A 19,487-nucleotide genomic window follows, 5' to 3' on the forward strand; every position below is an offset into this window, starting at 1 on the left:
AGTGCCAGACAGTGTGACAGTTGAGTCTGAATTTATCAGGTCCATGACACTGTGAATCATACAGAGAGTTTGGAGAAGCATCTACAAGGAAGAATTTACAAGGAAAGAGATCTGTCCTCGCCTTCCCATCCAACCCATATTAACTTTCAGCATTCTCCATTTTGGTTATGCAATCATCCTTTTCAGAAAAGGAAGAGAAAAAGTAATTTCGGACACAGGCTTAATAAAAAAAACATGATGAGAGAATTCCAATTTACCTGATACTCATTCTTCTTTTTCCCCCTGAAAACAGAAGCTATTATGGCAGGAAGGCTGTCATGCAGAAAATAAGTGTGTCTGTGTAATTATACGCATAAGCCCCCTTGCTAAAAACCACACTGATCCAGCCACAAAAAGGATTCAAGTTTCAGAAATGATTTGGTTTCACAGAGTTATCTCTGCTGTACATTTCAAGTTTAGATATTCTGACAGGGATACATTTCCTGTACTCTCTCTTGCCACCGTGGGACGAGACCATTGTTACATCATCCCGGCTACAATTTTAACATGTGATGCAACCAATATTCACAATGACAATGCAGTCGCAACAGGCAGTAGATAAACCATTAGCTGTCCATTTTCTTCTTCCCATCTTCAGATGAAGCCAATATGCCATTAAATGTGTCCAAGTTGAATCCTGCAAATATGTGAGTGCACTTTCAGTTAGAAATGCACTCAGGTCTTTGGCAACACAGGGTTTTAATATTCAGTCCCATCACTCCAAACAAGGGTAGAAACAAGTGTGAATAATGTGAGTATGACCTTTTTTTCCTTCTTTTAATCAAGACAAAGGTGATTGAAAACAGTTGCACTTTTCCTCTTTCTAAACATCTCTTTGCTTTGGATTTATATTGTTGTACAACACTAGTTTTACTGCTAGCTATTTCCCTGTTCTTCTTAGGGGTGAAGGGGGCTAAATGCCTCGCTTGGCAACAACTCAATATCAACAGCAAAAGACTATTATTCCTCACTTCCACCAAGAGCTGTAGATTTGACCCAAGCAGACTCGAAGCAGACTTAATTACAAACATTAGGATTTGGACCTAGCTGTTGTGAGACTTGATTCCCTAAAGCAATTAAGAATTACCTGGTAAAATCCCACAACAATAAAGAACAGCTATAGTGGCGACATGCAAACCTCACATGCTGTGAATATTTAATTATTGGACCTTTGCATTTTAATGGCCACCATTCAGAGATCTAAAAGATTAGGAATTGGGTCAGAATTCACTAAAGACTTGTTACTTGACATGGATTTTCTCTGTGACTTGAGGGTTGTTATATAACTTGCTTTGACAAAACTAAGACTTGGCTCTTGTCTCATCCAACTCTTCCCTTGACTTGAAATAGTCTCGACTGACTAGTCAGTGTGGCTCGCACTTTTGTCAGCTAACTTGACACTTACACGTCTCAAACGACTTGTCATATGACTTCGACTTGTGTAGACTGACTTGACAGTTGACTAACCCCAGTCAACTTGAAAAAATGACTTTGACATGTGTCGCCTGACTCATCACTTGAGTTTAACTTCTTTCAATCAACTTTATAATTGGCTTGGACTGACCATGACTGGCTTGGAAGTTGACTTTGGCTTGTCTCCACTGACTTGTCACTAGACTTGTTCGTCTTTCAATCGACTTGACAGTTGACTTGTCTCAGTCGACTAACACTTGACTCTGACTTGTTACAATTGAAATGACAATTGACTTGGACTTGACCCAACTGACTCATCACTGAGTTGGACTTGTCTACTCACTTGATACATGATATGGACTCTACCTTAACAGACTTCCTCTGACATGTTTTGAGGGCTAGTCTTGACTGACTTGACATTTGACTTGACTCACTTCGACTTCCTGCAGAGGATTTAAAACCTGCTCTTTTTCTGCCAACAATTATACCGTTCAGTCTGAGGAAAAAAAAAAATCCTTCTGGTCACAAGTCTGCTTCTATTACCAGCATCATCACCACTGGTAGAATGGCTGTCAAGTAATGTGACACTGCAGCTATTGTATTTTCTGTGTACATATGGATACAGCTACAGTTCCATGATGCAGTCCCCCTGGGCACACATTGGTGATATAAAAGGCTTGAATGTTGTGTAGTGGCTTTTTTTTTTTTTTTTTGATCTGCCTGTCTAGTGAGAGCAACAAGCGAGAAATTGGTCATCTGGAACATTTGTAGTTAACCAGCGTGAGAGCACGGTCGGGCAGCGTGTTGGTCTGCGATTTCTTGTGTAGCTGATCAAAAGGCTGCTCTTATTTTATCTGTGATGCATTCTCTGCACAATTTTCCCCCCTGTCAGCGAGTGGTGAGTGGTTTCAGCAGCCTTTATGTCTCCAGCACTTTTGCACTACATGAGTGAGCATCTTTGCTTTTGATTCCTGGCTAACTCAATGGCGTATTGCTCACTCAATAGGCGTTATTCAGACCCGGCTACAGTGGGTATTATGAGGAAAAAATAAGACCAGAAAGAAGACAATGAAGATTTGTGAATGTGAAGTAGTGCACGTGAAGTAGTGCTTTTAAGCATAGAGAGGGAGAGAAGGGCAAAATTGAGGATGTTAAGCGAAGAACTTGAGTCTTCTTCTTCTTCTTCTTCTTCTTCTTCTTCTTCTTCTTCTTCTTTCAGAAGAAGAAATTAAAAGAAGGTAAGGGTTTATGAAGGAGACAGAAGGAGAAGGGAAGAGAGACAGAGATTGCCCCAGCTGGCACTGTCTGCTGGGAGCAGGTAGTGTATTTGGGTCAGCACAATGCATCATCAGCATTTCTCCCAACCTGCCTGAGCAAATGGAGAAGAGGCCAACCTGCTTGTCGAGCTGCATTATTAAGAGTTTCTGCCTCCGCACTCAATGTGCGTACTGTACTCCTGCTTTTAGATACAGTACAGACATGTGGATGGAGATATAAACAGAAACATACTCTAACTGTATACACAAAAATTATTGCCAGCCTTATTCTCCAGCAAACGCAGACATGCACATACATGTACAGCCCCTCAAGCTGGCTCTGATCAATATAAACACTGACTGTGCATCATCTCATTTAATATCACCTAGAGTCAACACTCTTTCCGTGTCTTTATCTTTAAAATTCTGAGTCACTTCAGAGGATTCGGGCAAATCATTTTTCAAAAAAAACTTTTAGCTACCAAAATTAATAACTGCGTTACCAGACTGATTGTCAAGTTAACTTTATGTCACAATATAATCATTTTAATCTGTTTGCCATTGACGTAAATTGAGAGTGAATCCACTGCCTCGTGCAAATACCGAGCCACATCTCTGACCATCCTTACTTCTCCAGAAACAAATTTTAGGTTGCACTGGAGAGGCAAAGACCGGCCCTGTTTTTAACTGTGTACTGTATTGATGATTTTGCAGGGCTGTGCGTAATGCCTGCATTTTAATTGCATATTTGTGGCATCGGGGAATAAACGCAATTAACTCAATGTGGGTGGACTTCAATCACAAAGATGCACTGTAGTGAGAAAAAGGTTGTTAGAAGGTAATAATGACTTTGTGATTATTCATTATACTGCATCCAGAGTGTGCGTGTGTGTGTGTGTGTACATATTTATGAGGATGTGTGCCAGCCAGCGTGTATGTACAGTAAGCATTATTTTATATTTTATCATCAGGGGATGGTGTTGAATGGGGCATCTTTTGCTGTTAACAAGGTTGTTCAACAGTCTGTATTTTTATTTTATTTTTTATTTTTTTTTGTCTTCATGTTCACCTTGATGAATAACTAGCTATCAACAAAACAGAATACTTACTGTTACAGATTTCAGTTAAGAAGCAAAAAGGAGGTAGTGGAGAAATTAAGCAAGACACATTAATTGAATTTTTAATCAATGCAAAAGAAATCTCGTAACACAAATAGTATTTCTTTCATTTGCCAGATTTGAATTCTAAAAACAGCCCTGCAGAGTGTCTTTTATTCAGGAGGTGTCTGCTTTTACATGACTTCCTACCACTCACTTAACTCTTTTTCTTCTATGTCGCATGGTTTAATTCCCCATCATCATAAAATATAAAAAAAGAGTCTTTATCTAAAATGAATAGTGCCTTTATTGCAACATCTATTACTCACGATATTGACCGTAAAAAATGGATCTCAGCGCCACGCCTCATAAATATTAAATCTCTAACTGTCCTTTAGCAAGGAGCTGAACCCCGTGACCCCGACGGTCAGCAGGGAAGTACCCCTGCACCCTTTACACATGGCTCAACCTCATAACTCTCCATCACACATTCACAACTGCACCCAATGCTGCTTCCCCCTCCTCCCCCCTCCTGCTCCGAATGAGGGGAGGCCCATTCGGAGCCAGGGGTTGGAGTGGATCCATCACCCTTCCCGTGTAGGATGAGGAATGGGCCGCCGTGCATCACCATAATAGTCTTACCCGTCAGGGGTGGGATGAGCCGGGTCTCCCCCCGCCGCCCAGGCTAAGTGCTCAGGGAAGTGATGGAGGACCGTTCTGTGCAAATGCATGACATGGTTAATGCTCCACACCACATCAGAGACCAGCCATCAGTCTCCACCTGGATGACAGACAGGCAGAGATGGTGAAGAGTTGTCTTATCAAATCTGAGGTGATTACACCACTCTCACCTTCATCGACATCTCTGAGACTTTTTACTGGGGGAATTCAGAAGTTTGTTGGATCATTCAGAAGTAATGCCCCCAGGACTTCCTTAAGATTGTGTAGAAATTTTTAATTCAATAGGTCTTCTAGTAAGTAGTCAGTTTGTATTATGGGCTTTCTGTGCACTTAAAATTGCGAACGAAATAGAGCCACTACTGACAGATTATTCTTCAGTCTGTGAAATGCATTAAAACTGTGAAAAATGCACATCATAATTTCCCAGAGCTGTACTTGACACCTTCCGGTTGCTTGTCCGGTTCGACCAGCTGTACGAACCTGGAACATATTTGATCTACAACATAATTCAGAAAAAAAAGCAGTTAACTTTATATCTTAGAATCTTCAACCATGAAGTGGTTGGCCTTTTCTTGACAAATGATTAATCAGTTATGAAAATTGTTGGCAATATTTTTTTTTTTTAATTGAATGACTCAGTGATAAACTGACCAATTATCTTCGCACTTTTTTAATTATAACAATTCCTAAAACTTGAAGTCTCCCCACATTTAAAAATGTGTTTTCGCTAATTGTTACTTCTTTCTTCTAAAACATACAAAAATATCTGGTTGGGATAATAGTTTGTCAAATCATTATTAAATTCATAGCTTATAAGATAAAAAAAAAAAACTGTTGCATGTTTGCATGATAAAAACCACACAGCTGGTCTTAATTTATTTTTCAAAAGTGTGCGAGGGTCTTTAATATTTAAGTGATTTTTGAGGCAGCTTGTCTTGACGGTTGTGAAAATAACACCCCGGGAAATGAAAATTCTCTTTTAAGTCAGGACATACAGGAGTTAGACTTTTGTTCAGCAGCGGTGGCTTGTACTGTTCACTCTCATCTGCCGCAAAAATCAAATACCATCCCTGTCCTCCCATGACTGTCAGAATATATTCCAGCTATCCGGGCACATTTCCATGTTAAATTGGTTTGCTTGTTTCCCAGTTGGACATAACATTTGCCCAGCGGGCGTGCTTTAATAGTCATCAGATATATTTTTAAAGCATCGGGGAGTTTAGAACATCCAACGCATTCTGTGCTTGACACTGTCTTGTCATTACCCCTGACACGCTGAGCCGATAACGCTTTGTGACCACTTGATGTGACACTGGCCTTTAACGTGGCTCGTTGCATGCCCGCCTCGAAGCCCCCGAGTATATTTATCAGGCAGATATCGCAGACGACCGGCTGTGAACTCCGCGGGTCCTCATTGTTATGGAGTCGCAGCAGGCTCCACAGTGACACATGTCAGAGTGGTAGAAAATGAAGATCTGATTCACTCAACTACCACTCTGGCCACCCCCTTCTCCATCTCTGCCCCCCTCCCCCCCACCTCCATCCCTCTCTCTGCCTGAACTCAATCTATTACTCAATCTGTCTTTCCACAAAGGTGCACCGGGCACTTGCCACATGAAGGAGAGAGCGATGGATCTTGAGACAAGGCAGCAATTTGACAATGTAATTCTGATTTCATGAAATTGAAAGATGACTCTCGGGGGGCAGATGGGGACGAGGGACTGAACTGCCATGTCAAAGTGTCAGGCATGCTAATTTAATTTAAACCTAAATGACAGCCTTTTTGCACGAGGAGGTTGAGGCCAAGAGGAAACTCCTGTGTTACTCATCTTACTTGCACATTATGCCAATAACATGGCCGCATTACACCTGTCAGGATGAAAAATAGTCTCTGTTTTGTGGAGACAAATAGTAATCTCACAGCTATAGTCTCTTCATTGCTACACTAATATGCTACTCAATAAGAGAAGTCGGAAAAAGTAATGTTCCTCATTTTAGGGAGGGGAAACATTCCTCTTCCTGGCTTATGCTTCGTGTTTCATAGAAGGGTGTTCTATGTTAATTCTGTTTCAGCCTTGACATACACCAACCTGATAGTGTTTCAGGACCTCACAAGAAGAGCTCACCTGCTCCAACAAACGATGACAAGAGACGATGCTAAACCTGCTGTCCTCGGAGTCCACGCGGCAGCCGGGGAAAATGGCTTTGCACAAGCTAATCATGTTTTCGTAGCTCCTCAAAGCCCCTCATCTCTGCTACCTCTTTTTTTTTTTTATTTCACAAACAAACAACCAAAAAAAATAAATAAATAAAAAATCAGCTAAGATTTCCTGAGCTGCTCTCCTCCCCTTTCATTTGCAATACTCAATTGTCGGCAAAGCGTTTCACTAAAAGCCAAAATTGCCAACCTGCTGGTGGGTTAAGAGGAAAAATCCAGGGGATTACCAAAGAGGACCCTGCAAAGTATTCATTGTCTTGGGGCTGTGTGTGTCTGTATAAAATTTCACAGCAAATCCATCACATAATGGTTGAGATATTTCACTCTGGACTGAAGTGGCTAAAAAGGTAACTTAAAGTCAGCTAATCACGAATGTCAAAACTTTTGTTTTTACTGCAAAGCTCTACCACTGCCCTCATTTTCAAATGAATTGATGGCCAGTTCGCGACAACTTACAGTAGGATCTCATCAGTCAGTGTCAGTTTGGTCCATACACATGTTGGACTGATGCCTGGTAATGCCAATAAGGTCAGCATTACATTGGTGCATCTTCAGTTTCAACAGCAGATCCTTTACGAACATGAAGAAATGGCTTTGAGACTGAGAAAAGAGAAATCTGAAAGTGAGCACTTGTAATAGGTATTTCAAGCCATTTATTATAGTCTGTACAGAATCTGAAAATGAGGCAAAATGCACGAACAAGCCTTTCTATGGTAAGAAAAGGCAATCAAAGATGAGAGAAAGTCCTCAATGTTCTCCTATGGTGTCATCCTTGTCCTTTGACAAAAGTATGTCTGTCGCGAGCTTGTGGCCCACCAGCACTTACATCGTCAGGGGAAATTAAAGCTCGCCAAACAGATTAGATGTCACTGTGCTGAAAACGCAATTTTTCATCTTTACTCAACGCTAATCTCAAAGGGCGAAGAAGGCATCTTTAAAGATGGGATAAAACGTGTGAACAAGCATGAGGAGAGGAGTAGTGGAGGAGGGAATGTGTGTCAGCAGAGTATTAGGTGGGCTATGGAACAAAAACTACAGTTGTTTTCCCAGTTGAGAGGATGGCTGTCATGGCCGCTATTAGGGGACAGTGGAGTGCTTGCAGCTTATAGCCTGGATGTGACATACAGTATGGGTCCTGCGTGTGGGAGGCTGAGGTTTATCAGGAGGGAGGGATAACACACACTGTCCAGCCAGATCTTTGGGGAAGCAGAGGAAATATGGCTCACCACAGATAAGCCTCACTGTCACTTGGCGTTGACGACTATTAGTCCCGGCGTCCTGGTTGGCTCTCCCTGTGTCACCATGCTGTGATCGAGGAGCGGCGCTCGTCCAGCCCGGGAGAAAGAATGCATATTGATTTTTTTTTTTTTCCTGTTTTATATATTGTGCCCTAATAGAGGGGCCCCCTCGGCTCTTCGGCTGTGGAAATACTACAGCACTGTGGCACGTAAACCACACACACACACACACACACACACACACACACACACACACACACACACACACACACACACACACACACACACACACACACACACACACACAAAATCAGATAAGTAGGAGCACTAAATAAATTCAAGTTGTGTTTGTGCTACACAGGCTAAGCAGTGAGGACATGTTTGTGATTTGTTAAAACCACTGTCGCCTGCATGATTTACCCCACTGCTTATGTAATTTGTTGCTTTGTAAAGCACTTAGTGATGTGTTGTGTTGAAAGGTTTTATAAATAAGTTTGACCTTGACTTTGACTGCGTTTTTCTGTTCCACCCTGTTGCGGTATTCCATTATGTTCCATGATGAATTTATGCATGCACAAGGTTCGACTCGCCTTAGAATCATTTATGTATTCTGGTAGGGAATAACGTCTGGTTGACCTTCGTGTCAGATATGCTTGGTCGGACCATCCAGCTATACAAACTGCGGTGGAATGAGAGGACCAAACAAGTGTAACACCTGTTTTGGAGGGAGAACAAATATCCAGCCCACTTTTGTGAACTCCTTCATTGCTGCGGCCACTGAAGCACAGGCCAGTGAGCACATTAATCAGTCCAGAGACTACATCCATCTGTCGCGTGGGCACCACTCGCCACATGCAGGACCCGCGAGCTGTTGGCACTGCCTCCGCCTGTGTTGTCTCCCATTACTTCTGCCCATTTTGACTGTGTTACCTATCAGGCGAGCTGGTGAGGGAAAGCGACAAACTTGGAAGGATGTTTGGGCTCTGCTGTCGGGGGAGGCTTGTTTAGCTCCCAGGGCTGATGATAAAAGGGGGTTATTGATGCATGCACGTTGTCGCGGCACAGAATAAATCCAGATTTCAACATATGTACATATTTATTTGACTTGATTGTGTTCCTGCTCATAAATACAACCTCACAGAGGGCACATTTTTTATATAAATATACACACAGCACACACAAACAAATGCTTCATGTTAGCTCAACTGCAGAACAAAACAAAGGAGGAACAGGCTCATTGGGGGTCTTACATTTTCTATTAAGTCTGCTTTGCACATGAAATGGTACAATCTTGAAGATAGCTTAAAATGCAAAATTATTCATGATGTTTGATGCAAAAAAAAATGTTCATTTCAAAGTCAGTGTCATTTTTTTTCCCCCCACAGCCATTGCAGCTACAGATTTGACAAGCGCAACTTGAGAGCAACCAGTCTCAAAGCTACTGAATACATAAATATGGACTCCGCCCATAACTCCTGTGTGAAATGTAGCAAAAGCCTGTGAAATTGATTTGCTGCGAACCTCGGCAGCATTTGTCTATACCTCTGCTGGCACCGGATGGATGTCCTCTGTCTGTGAATTAGTAGTTTCTGGTTTGCACTGGGCATCTAGTGCAGGAACGTATGTGTGATGTTTGTGTGCTGCTTTTTTCACAAGTGCCAGCTGCTTGGTGAGTTGTTGTTCACAGAGGAACTGACTGAACAGTTATAATCTGTTAAAGAACAGTGTATGAAAAAATTTAAAGGTCACAGAAAAACCAAGCTATAAAACAATATAAGTAGGATTTTTTTTTTTTTTTTTTTTTTTTTTTTTTTAAGTAAAAGACAGTTTGCTTGTGTGTGTGCATCCTTGTTCAAACTGGGCCATTTTTGTTGTTTCTCATACAAAGATCCTCCTGCATGTGCAGACGTTAAGCGACAATTCTGCTCTGTCTGTGCCTGAGCTCCCTGGTATCTGTGGGCACCAACAGGAACATCCTACTGTGGGCTTTGGAGTTGAACTGGTATAGATAGCGGGGTTGTCCAACAGAGTTAAATAGAGAAATAGACAGGCTGTCAAAACAGTGAAATTGAAGTGAGATAAACCTGTAAGTGAACCACTTTTAAACTGTTTGTCCAATAAAACAAGTTGTAGAGACTTTCAGGATTCAGTCAAGTGACATCAGCAATGCCAGTCACACCTGTAGTGAGCGAATATATAATACTTGGCTGCCATGTGTGTATGTTGTGGATATATATGTGTGTGTGTGTGTGTGTGTGTGTGTGTGTGTGTGTAACCAGGCTGTACATATTTGCAAACCCATTTAATCATTTTTTTTCCTGATTATTAGCAGTTGTTTAGTTATCCATTCTAATTTGATGGTTATTTTGAATGATCAAATGATAATATTATCTGATGATGAAAGTTTTGGCACATTTTAATGCTTTATACATATGAGACTGTCCTACTGTAGAAAAACAAGCCTGTAGATCATTTGTCCAAGCGGCATATAACAACACATATTTAAATTTGATTGTTAGGCAACTTCTAGTGGCAGTAGTAAGTAAAGGAGGACGTCAGGTGACGTAGTATAAAGAGCAATAAAGTCCATGCTGGGAGGTGGTCGTGGTGGATGGATAACGAAGGTCCTGACCACTCTGACCATTCCTTCACTTAAGCTTAAGTGTGGGTTTATTATTGTGACCACAATGATGAAGCTCCACTACACCAAGTAAAAAGCAAACAAGGTCACGGAGACATGGAAGTTGTTGTTGTTTTTTTTTGGTTTTTTTTCTTACAGCACTGAACACACCACAGTATAGTAAGGGTATGTACACACACTCAAACACACAGACACACACAGCAGTCTTTTTTCCTCCAAGTGGGATAAAGCACACAAACAGTATGGTGCTTTATCATCATTATTAAAAATGCAAAACAGGGGGAGAAGAAGAAGCAGTTAAATCACTGCTGTGTAACCATCTGCACCAGAACATGGAGTTGAAATATCTAAGCACCATTTCCACAGTTAATGTATGTTTCCTTCAGTAGCTCTGATTTCTATACAGGTGAAAGTTACAGCACAGGTTTTTGGAGACTTTAAACTGCCCATTCTGTGCATAAATGCACACTGAATCTTAAAATGTGTCTGTTTTAACCCCTTTAATAATTAATACACAAAATTACGCAATATTCTAAAAGGTTAGAGGACAGATTAATAAGAAATATAACTGAAGTATCTTTCTGCTTCCAGCTCCCTGGTGAGCACAGCAAAGCATGAAACTTGGAAAGAATAGCTTTGCTGCATTCATGCATCAAAAAAAAAAAAAAAAAAAATCTGTATGAGAACATGACCTGAGTCTCAATAACCAGCAGTATAACCAGTTAGAGATTACATACCGTATTATGTATAGTTTCTTTATTAGTGAGGTTGGAATGTCATCCAGTGTTTGATTAACATCCAATTTGTAAAGTAAGTGGTTATTCCATTCTGCATCTAATGTGTAGGAACATAAATCACACAATCACTGTGGCATTTTATCCACACAAATTAATTCTTCATTACCACATGTTTTTCCTCCAGGGCTGCCACTACACAGTTCCATTACGCTGAAATCCAGCAGAATATAAATAATTCTGTTTTCTATTTGCACCTTGCTGCAAATGGCATTTTAAAGCTACTGGTACTGTAGCTGCTTTATTGGAAGGCTACACCTTGCGGGGCGTGTGCATATCCCCATCTGTATGAATTCACCTTGAAATACCGAAAATATTTTCTGTTGAAATTGTGCCACACACCAGCATCTAAATGAAAACGGCTAACCTCTCTTAGCGCATGATTCACAGGTGCAGGCCAACACATACAGTATTAATGCTCACAACAGCTCATTCATGTGGGAGAAGATTAGCATTAAACCAATTCATTTCTCTTGAAAGTGCATGTTGTGGAGTTGTAAGCGAGGTTACTATGAGGCACCTGAGAAAGGGGGGGGCTAGAGGGAGAGGACAAGGTGTGTGTGTGTGTGTGTGTGTGTGTGTGTGTGTGTGTGTTAATTGAATATAGTTAATATAGTTAAATTCAATACTGAAATTTGATTTCTCCTCATGTTTGTGTGAAAAACTGTAAACAACAACTGTTAAGCCATGAAAATAAATAAAAAAATCCAAAAACTAATTACAAGTTTGACCACATAAGTACTCCAACACAGAGGATATACATATTCCTGAGCAAAAATGAATAATTGGTTATGGGAGGTATCTCTGTGTGTGTGGGGGTTGAGCCCTCTACTATCACAAATACTTGGCTTGGATTCCCTGCACACTTGAAATTTCTCATAGCCTCAATGCAGACACTGAAATCAATATCTTTCCAATTACCTGATTGTGAAGTATGTAAAAGTCATGGAAAGGTGCCCTGTGAGGAAAGGCTGTGGCTCGACTGTAGCTCAAGCTTGTTTTTCCTCTGACTCTGAATGTCAAAACCTTTTTTTTTTTTTTTTTCTTTTTTTTTTTTTTTTTTGGTGTTGTTTAATTAGGGAATGCTTATCATAGACGCATGGCTTGCTACTGAGGGGTGACAACACCCCAGTGTTGTAAAATTAATTATATCGCTAATGTGGACCCTGTGCATGTGAAATAGCTGAACTCTCCCCAAATAGCTCATTAATCTTCAGACAGCCACTCCTGGGCTAGGTGAAGTGGTCTTGAATTTCAATACCCACCCTTGCTGGTGTAACCTTTCCCTCTCGCCTTCTCTCGCTCAAGCAGCCGAGGGGGAACGGGAGCATTGGAGAGAGAATAATATTGTCTGCAGCGGTATCTCTAGCACTTCTCTTCTCTGAGTCATATAATTATGCACACCTACACAGTTTGCCTAAACACACTTACACACATACACTCTCTCTCTCACACACACACACACACACACACACACACACACACACACACACACACACACACACACACACACACACACACAGGTTTGGAGTTGAAAGTGGAATATAGCAGAGAAGTGCTGATGTATCCTGTGATTATTAAAAAAAAGACCCTCTGCTACTCTGGCATAAACAAATCACTCCAAATCAAATTGTCCTGGTAATAAAAATGCCTTCATAAGAAGACCAAACTAAACCCCACAAGCTATTTCTTGCTTGTTCATAAGTTGAACCAACTTGAAGTGACATTATAGCAGCCAGACATGCAGGGATCAAGCTTATGTTCTTACCTTCATCAGGTCTCTACCATTAAAGTGCTTGCTTGTTTATTGAAGCCCTCTGACCCGGTGATTAGAGCCCAAAAAAATAATTAATTACCAAAGTGGAGAAAATTCCATGAACATGAGGTGCTGCTACGATATTAATTCAGAAAACTCCACCTGTGCTCCTCATTAAATCGTCCTCTATGCTCGATAATATTAGTTCTTATACTCAGCTGTGTTGTTTTGGAGGGTAATGTCATGACCAGTTGTTTATCAAGAAGTATGAGCTGATTTCAAGTACCTTCTCTTTAAAAAAGATCAAGCTATTAAAATATTTAAGATTAAATAAGTGTGCTGTGCTTGGTTCCTACTTTTCCCATAATGTAAACTCGTACAGTATTTTTTAAAATTTGATTTGATTATTTGATTATTTTTCTTCTGCCTCCTTTAATGTCACAACCTCCAGATTGTCATGCAAATTTTATGTTAAAAATGGGTAGTCTCCGGACTTAAACTGAGACAACCTTGATGATGTTATTAGGGTTATTTCCCACACTTAATTTTTTCAAAGCGTGTGTAAAAACTGCTGTTTTCAAGTTGAGATTGAATTTTAGAACTCAAATACTTTCCTATGTATAATGTAATTACTCTCCTCTACAACCTCTGTCCACGGTGCTGATCCGGCTCATCACTGTGGAGTTCATCTGGCTGCTATCCATGGTGCTGATTCTGCCTGTATTCTTGGTGCTTGCTTGTGTTTTTGTCTCATGCGGCTCACATTAAAGAAAGATAAAAAAAAAAATCTTGCCAATTACCCAGCTACCAGCTTCATTATATAACTATATAACTGTCTTTTATTGCAAGAGTCACACATTTTGAACGGGTGAATCTCGGAACATATTCTATCAACAGATAATACCAATTGTAAACCAATTGTATCCTCTGTTTGTTTTGTTGTAATTTTGCAAGCCCTATTTAGTGTAAGTATAGTATGGTCCTTCTGGTGTGTTATTTTCCCCACTGTTTGTGTGACAGAGAGTCTAGTTAGTCTTCCCTGTCGGCAGTAGTGTTTATTCTTTTCTGCACTCCTGCTGTTGTAGTTATTAAAACACTGAGAACCATCATCCGCCACTATGTTTCCTTTGCGGTTGGGTTCTACTCAGCCGTTGTATGCTGAATGCCAATGCCTTAAATTGTTTATCTAACATTTATAGAGCCAAAAAAATGTGCAATGACAACAGGAAATGTGAGCAAGCAAGCCAAGACGTGATTGTTTGCAGGCCTGGAAAAGTTCGATAAAATAAATCTGATTAAATGTGAGATTTAAGCACTGGTCAACACTCCTCTATTAGCCTGGATCGCATGTGGCCCAAAACAAGCAAACACACTTAAGAAATGGAGCAAAGTGATGTATTATTTGTCTGGTGTGTATTGCATCAAAACAGAAAAGGCAACAACCCAAATACTATGGAGAAAATATCCATGCTTGCAAACATCTACGACATCAGTGATGCTATTCTAATACACACCTCCATTGAGTAGTTGATAATGGCCTGTCATCAAGTCATCAGCATTGACTTTGCAATCCTGCTCTCATTATCTCAGGCTAAAAGTGATATGATGTAAGCCCCAAAACAATTTTAGTTTGATTTTTGCCTCCTCAGCAGTCACAACACAATTTTGTTTTTAAGTCCTAATGCATTAATCATCCCATCTTGTTTACCCATTAGCAGCTCCTCTCCAGTAGCCCTTTTTTTTGTACCACAGTTTTCATCCATTAAACTACATGGATCGAATGTCAGCTGTGCTCGCTCTCAGTCATCCCAGTTATGATTTTCTTACTCTGTGGCGTGTCTGTATGTGTGCTCCACGTAGTACATGACACGGTGTGCGACTAGATTGGTGCGCCTATGTGAGTTAGTGAACATGAATCTTGACTTCTTACTGTGTCAGTTCAGATGTTCTTGTTTTGGGAGTGTACCCCTCCTGATTCTGTTGTTCATCTCCCTGTGTTGGTTTTTATTATTAACTCCACGCACAGTGAGCTCCTTATCAGCAGTAAGGAAAATATTTAAGTGAGATGGTGAATCAGTGGGAAAACTCTGTTTTCCTTCATTACCGCCTATTAGGGTGGCATCTTTTCAAGGCAAATTGGGCTGGAGTGATCTGAGAAATGTTCCCTAATTGGCTCTAAGGGTCTGCACGGTAGACCCGGTGGATGAACTGTGTGCCCTCGCTCCCAGAAAACAAGCTCAGATGGAGAATCACAGACTAGTCATGGTAGACATTTATGGCATTGTATCCCGTGACTGTGTGTAAACCGACTTGATGTTGATATATTTTCTTCTTTTAGTTGTGGGACTAATCCTCAGATTTTCATTCGTACGCAGGTATACCAAAAAGACCTTGTCTTCTTGAAACACCCAAACATATACTGCAGTCCTTTTTTTTTTTTTTTTTTTTTTTCTCAGGTATTTCACTTCTCTATGCTAAGCTAAGTGGCTAAACTTAAACAGGATCAATTGTCCACAGCCATGCAGATGATTCTGTGAGGTTGCACTGAAAGCCAACATACTCAGAATGACGATACTAACACGCTGATGTTTCCAGAAGAACTTTATTAGACCGATGCGTTTTGGCTTGTGGCTGAAATGTAGTAAACAGAAGAACTTTATTAGACTGACACAAGTGTTGCTGGAGTTTTGACCTCTTTTGTCACCAAAGTTTTTCCACTTCTAACTACTCTGGCCATAAATGCCTGTGCCAAATTTTGTAATAATCCAATAATAGTTGTCAAGACATTTCACAAAAACACAAAGTGTCAACAGTTGTTGATACATTTCAGTCTGAAGAGATTGTTTAGTTTTGTATGTATATATGTGTATATATGTGTGTGTGTGTGTATATGTATATATGTATATATGTGTATGTATATATATATATATATATATATATATATATTTTCTTTTTTATTTGTGTGTGTTTGGGTGTGGGTGTGTGTCATCGTCATCCATTATTTTCACATATAGATGATACTTCTGCTGCATCCTGAAAAGGACCAGTGCCACTGCATGACATTTATCTTTTTAACTGTCATTTCTAACAGCATAAATGCTACATGATAGAAATGATTTTCTGGATCATATCTTGTGGTTGCAATCAATCACTGATGGTGTGTTTTCACTTCCTATAAAAATAACCCCCCCAACACTCGGTGCAAGATTAAGTCACCGAACAGGAGCCAGCTGCTTCACCACTTCCATCCTCATTTTAGCATACCGGCCCAGGTTTTCATATCCCGGGGCCTCAGAAGAGCTCAGCACAGAGGAACATGACAATACAGTACAGTAGGAGCAACCCAGGCCAAATCCATCTGCTTTATTGGTATTCACCATTTCCTCTCTCCATCTGCTCAGCACATCACAACCTGATGTCTCCTACCTCTGCCACACTATTTTTACCTGCTCCTAGCCACTGTCTCCCTGCATGTGACGTCAAGGAGGGGAGAGGAAGAGACAGAGACAGAGAGAGCTGTTATCATTCATCTACAGCCTGGGTTAGCCAGCTCCTTGCTGTCATCCTCTAAGAAAGTAATCAGTATGTAATAGCAGAGCGTAGGAAAGAGACATGCCATATGCTGCAAGAACTTGACTCATTATGAAGGTTAGGGTTAGCACCATGTTTCTGGAGTAGGAGTGATGGTTGTGTAACAGCATGATGTATGTTGATAAAATCATCTAATGTACCCTTTAAATCTCATCTCTCTCTCTCTCTCTCTCTCTCTCTCTCTCTCTCTCTCTCTCTCTCTCTCTCTCTCTCTCTCTCTCTCTCTATATCTATATCTATATCTATATATATATATATAGATATCTATATCTATATATATATAGAGATCTATATCTATATATATATATAGAGATCTATATATCTATCTATATATATAGATAGATAGATAGATAGATAGATAGATAGATAGATAGATAGATAGATATATATATCTCTATAGATATATATATATATATATATAGATAGATAGATAGATAGATATATATATCTCTATAGATATATATATATATATATAGATAGAGAGATAGATAGATAGATAGATAGATAGATAGATATATATATCTCTATATATATATATAGAGATATATATATATCTATATATATATATATAGAGAGAGAGAGAGAGATAGATAGATAGATAGATAGATAGATAGATAGATAGATATAGAAACGTCAAGGTTTAATGGCAGGGTGTAAATCTGTGTATGTTCACATATTACAGTGTATGTATGCTACTGTGCATGTACACTTATATATGCACCAGTGATGCGCATTTTATGTGATTCTTATTGTAAAGTTGTAATCCTTAGTCCTGTTGCTGCTGTCTGCTACTATCAGAAATACAATACAAGCTTGCTTGCTGAGGAGTTGTAGGTGTGCCACTCTTCATCTAACATCTCACCGTGGCTGCTCCTTGTTTTTATATTGCTCCCTTGCAAAAACTGAGAATGACCTGCTGAAAATGACAGCACGCTAGTTAGTTAGACACAGGGTCAGTGCTGACCTTGGTGGCAAATACATTACTACCTCTTGTGGTTACTTTACACTAAAAGCCGCCCAGTGTTTCTCCAGCTGAATGGTAATGGGAACTTGACTCAGACTGTTCTTTGGTAATCCAGACTTTTCTGGTTCTCTGACTCAAACACCTAGGACTCGAGACTCGACTGCAATACTGGCCATCACCAGTTAAAACTATATAGGGATTTAAGCAATGGATGTAAATACATTAAGTGGCCATTGCAGTAAAAATACCAACCTTAAATATCCTCAAATTTGGGGTTTGATTTCATGAGAATATTTAATAATAATAAACAATAAGTGATGACTTATATAAATTCCATTATAATGGACTATTCAAATATCTGTAATAGAACTGGCTGTGTTAGTCCTGACTCTGACTATTTTTGCACCCATATTCAAAATGCATCAGACCAACAAATCTAACCCAGTGTGAGAGCGCAAACAGTACTTAGTTGGCTGTTTAAATATAGACAAAACAGCAGGCATCACACCTGTAATCAATGTGGGTTGAAGAATTTGTCCTTTTCTTTTTACTGTTGAACTATGAAAACACATTTGCGGTGGGGATTTTAGCAGCTTTCAATTTTCTACTACAACAAATTCAACATTGAACTTTATGACTGATGAATAATCAGATATCAGTTGTGCACACCACTAATGTGTGCACAAGTCAGTTTTGTTGTCTCTTATGCATGTCCACACCGTCATCTTTAAAACCGTGTGGGTATAGAACAGTCTTTTGTCTTTCCGTGTGTGTCTGTGTGTGTGTGTGTGTGTGTGTGTGTGTGTGTGTGTGTTTTTTACCTCAGCAGGCGCCACAGTGCTCCCTGCCTGTTCACAGCATTAATGCTCAACCTTGTCCAAGGTTAATCTGTCACTCTTGCTGTATATTTGCATTCATTCTTATCTGCACCTCACCACTCAACTCACTGTCTATCTACCCCAGCCGCTGCTCAAACTTAATCGTCTTTGTACATTATAGATGAGCCTCCAACAAAGTAGACACACACACACACACACACACACACACACACACACACACACACACACACATCTCTATTGCTGAACCTTGTCTTTCCTTTAGAAAGCACCTCCTAACCACACCCACAACACATATTCCCACACGGTCAATATTTGCCTTATATTTAATGTCTTAGCAAATCATTAAGCTGACTGCTAATCAAAAGTAATATATTTATTGCTGCACTGCAGCCAGTGCTGGATCAAGGTGTTTCTCTCTCCAGGCAGCACTAACTTTGTGCTTCGGCAGGAGCTGCGCAGGAGGGCATAGAGATAACTGTGGCTCTTTCACTTTTACCTGGGGAAACAAAAGGTTGGCTGTTAATCAGTAGCACAGAGTTGTCCCTTCATTTGGAATAAGGTGCAAGACCGGTGCAGAGGCAAATGTTAGCGTGTGTGCAATGTTATATCGATTTTCTCATAATGAGGCAGCTTACCTGTGCCTGGCTTACTTTTCACCTTATTAGAATGTGGAGGAAAAAAAATATCAAAACCGTAGGCGCTGAAACCGCTGGTGCTGCCAGGCCCAAGCACCCATGGAGAATGCAGAGCAGCCGCATGTGGGTGCATACAGGCGGGGCCAAATTTACATTGATTTGATAACAAACTCCAGCTTGGTGCTGGGTTGGATCAGCTGTAGAGACTAAGCTGCTGCGGTTGTTTCGCTGTCAGGCCCCTGGCCCCTAACTCTAACCACCAATCACAGAGCACCCCTCTGATTGATCCAATCTAGCACTTGCCGTTCTCCACCTGACCCAGCAC

The sequence above is a fragment of the Trachinotus anak genome, unplaced genomic scaffold (assembly GCF_046630095.1).
Source record: "Trachinotus anak isolate AG129_WGS33_773 ecotype Australia unplaced genomic scaffold, CSIRO_AGI_Tana_v1 ptg000023l, whole genome shotgun sequence".
In the NCBI taxonomy this organism is placed as follows: Eukaryota; Metazoa; Chordata; class Actinopteri; order Carangiformes; family Carangidae; genus Trachinotus; species Trachinotus anak.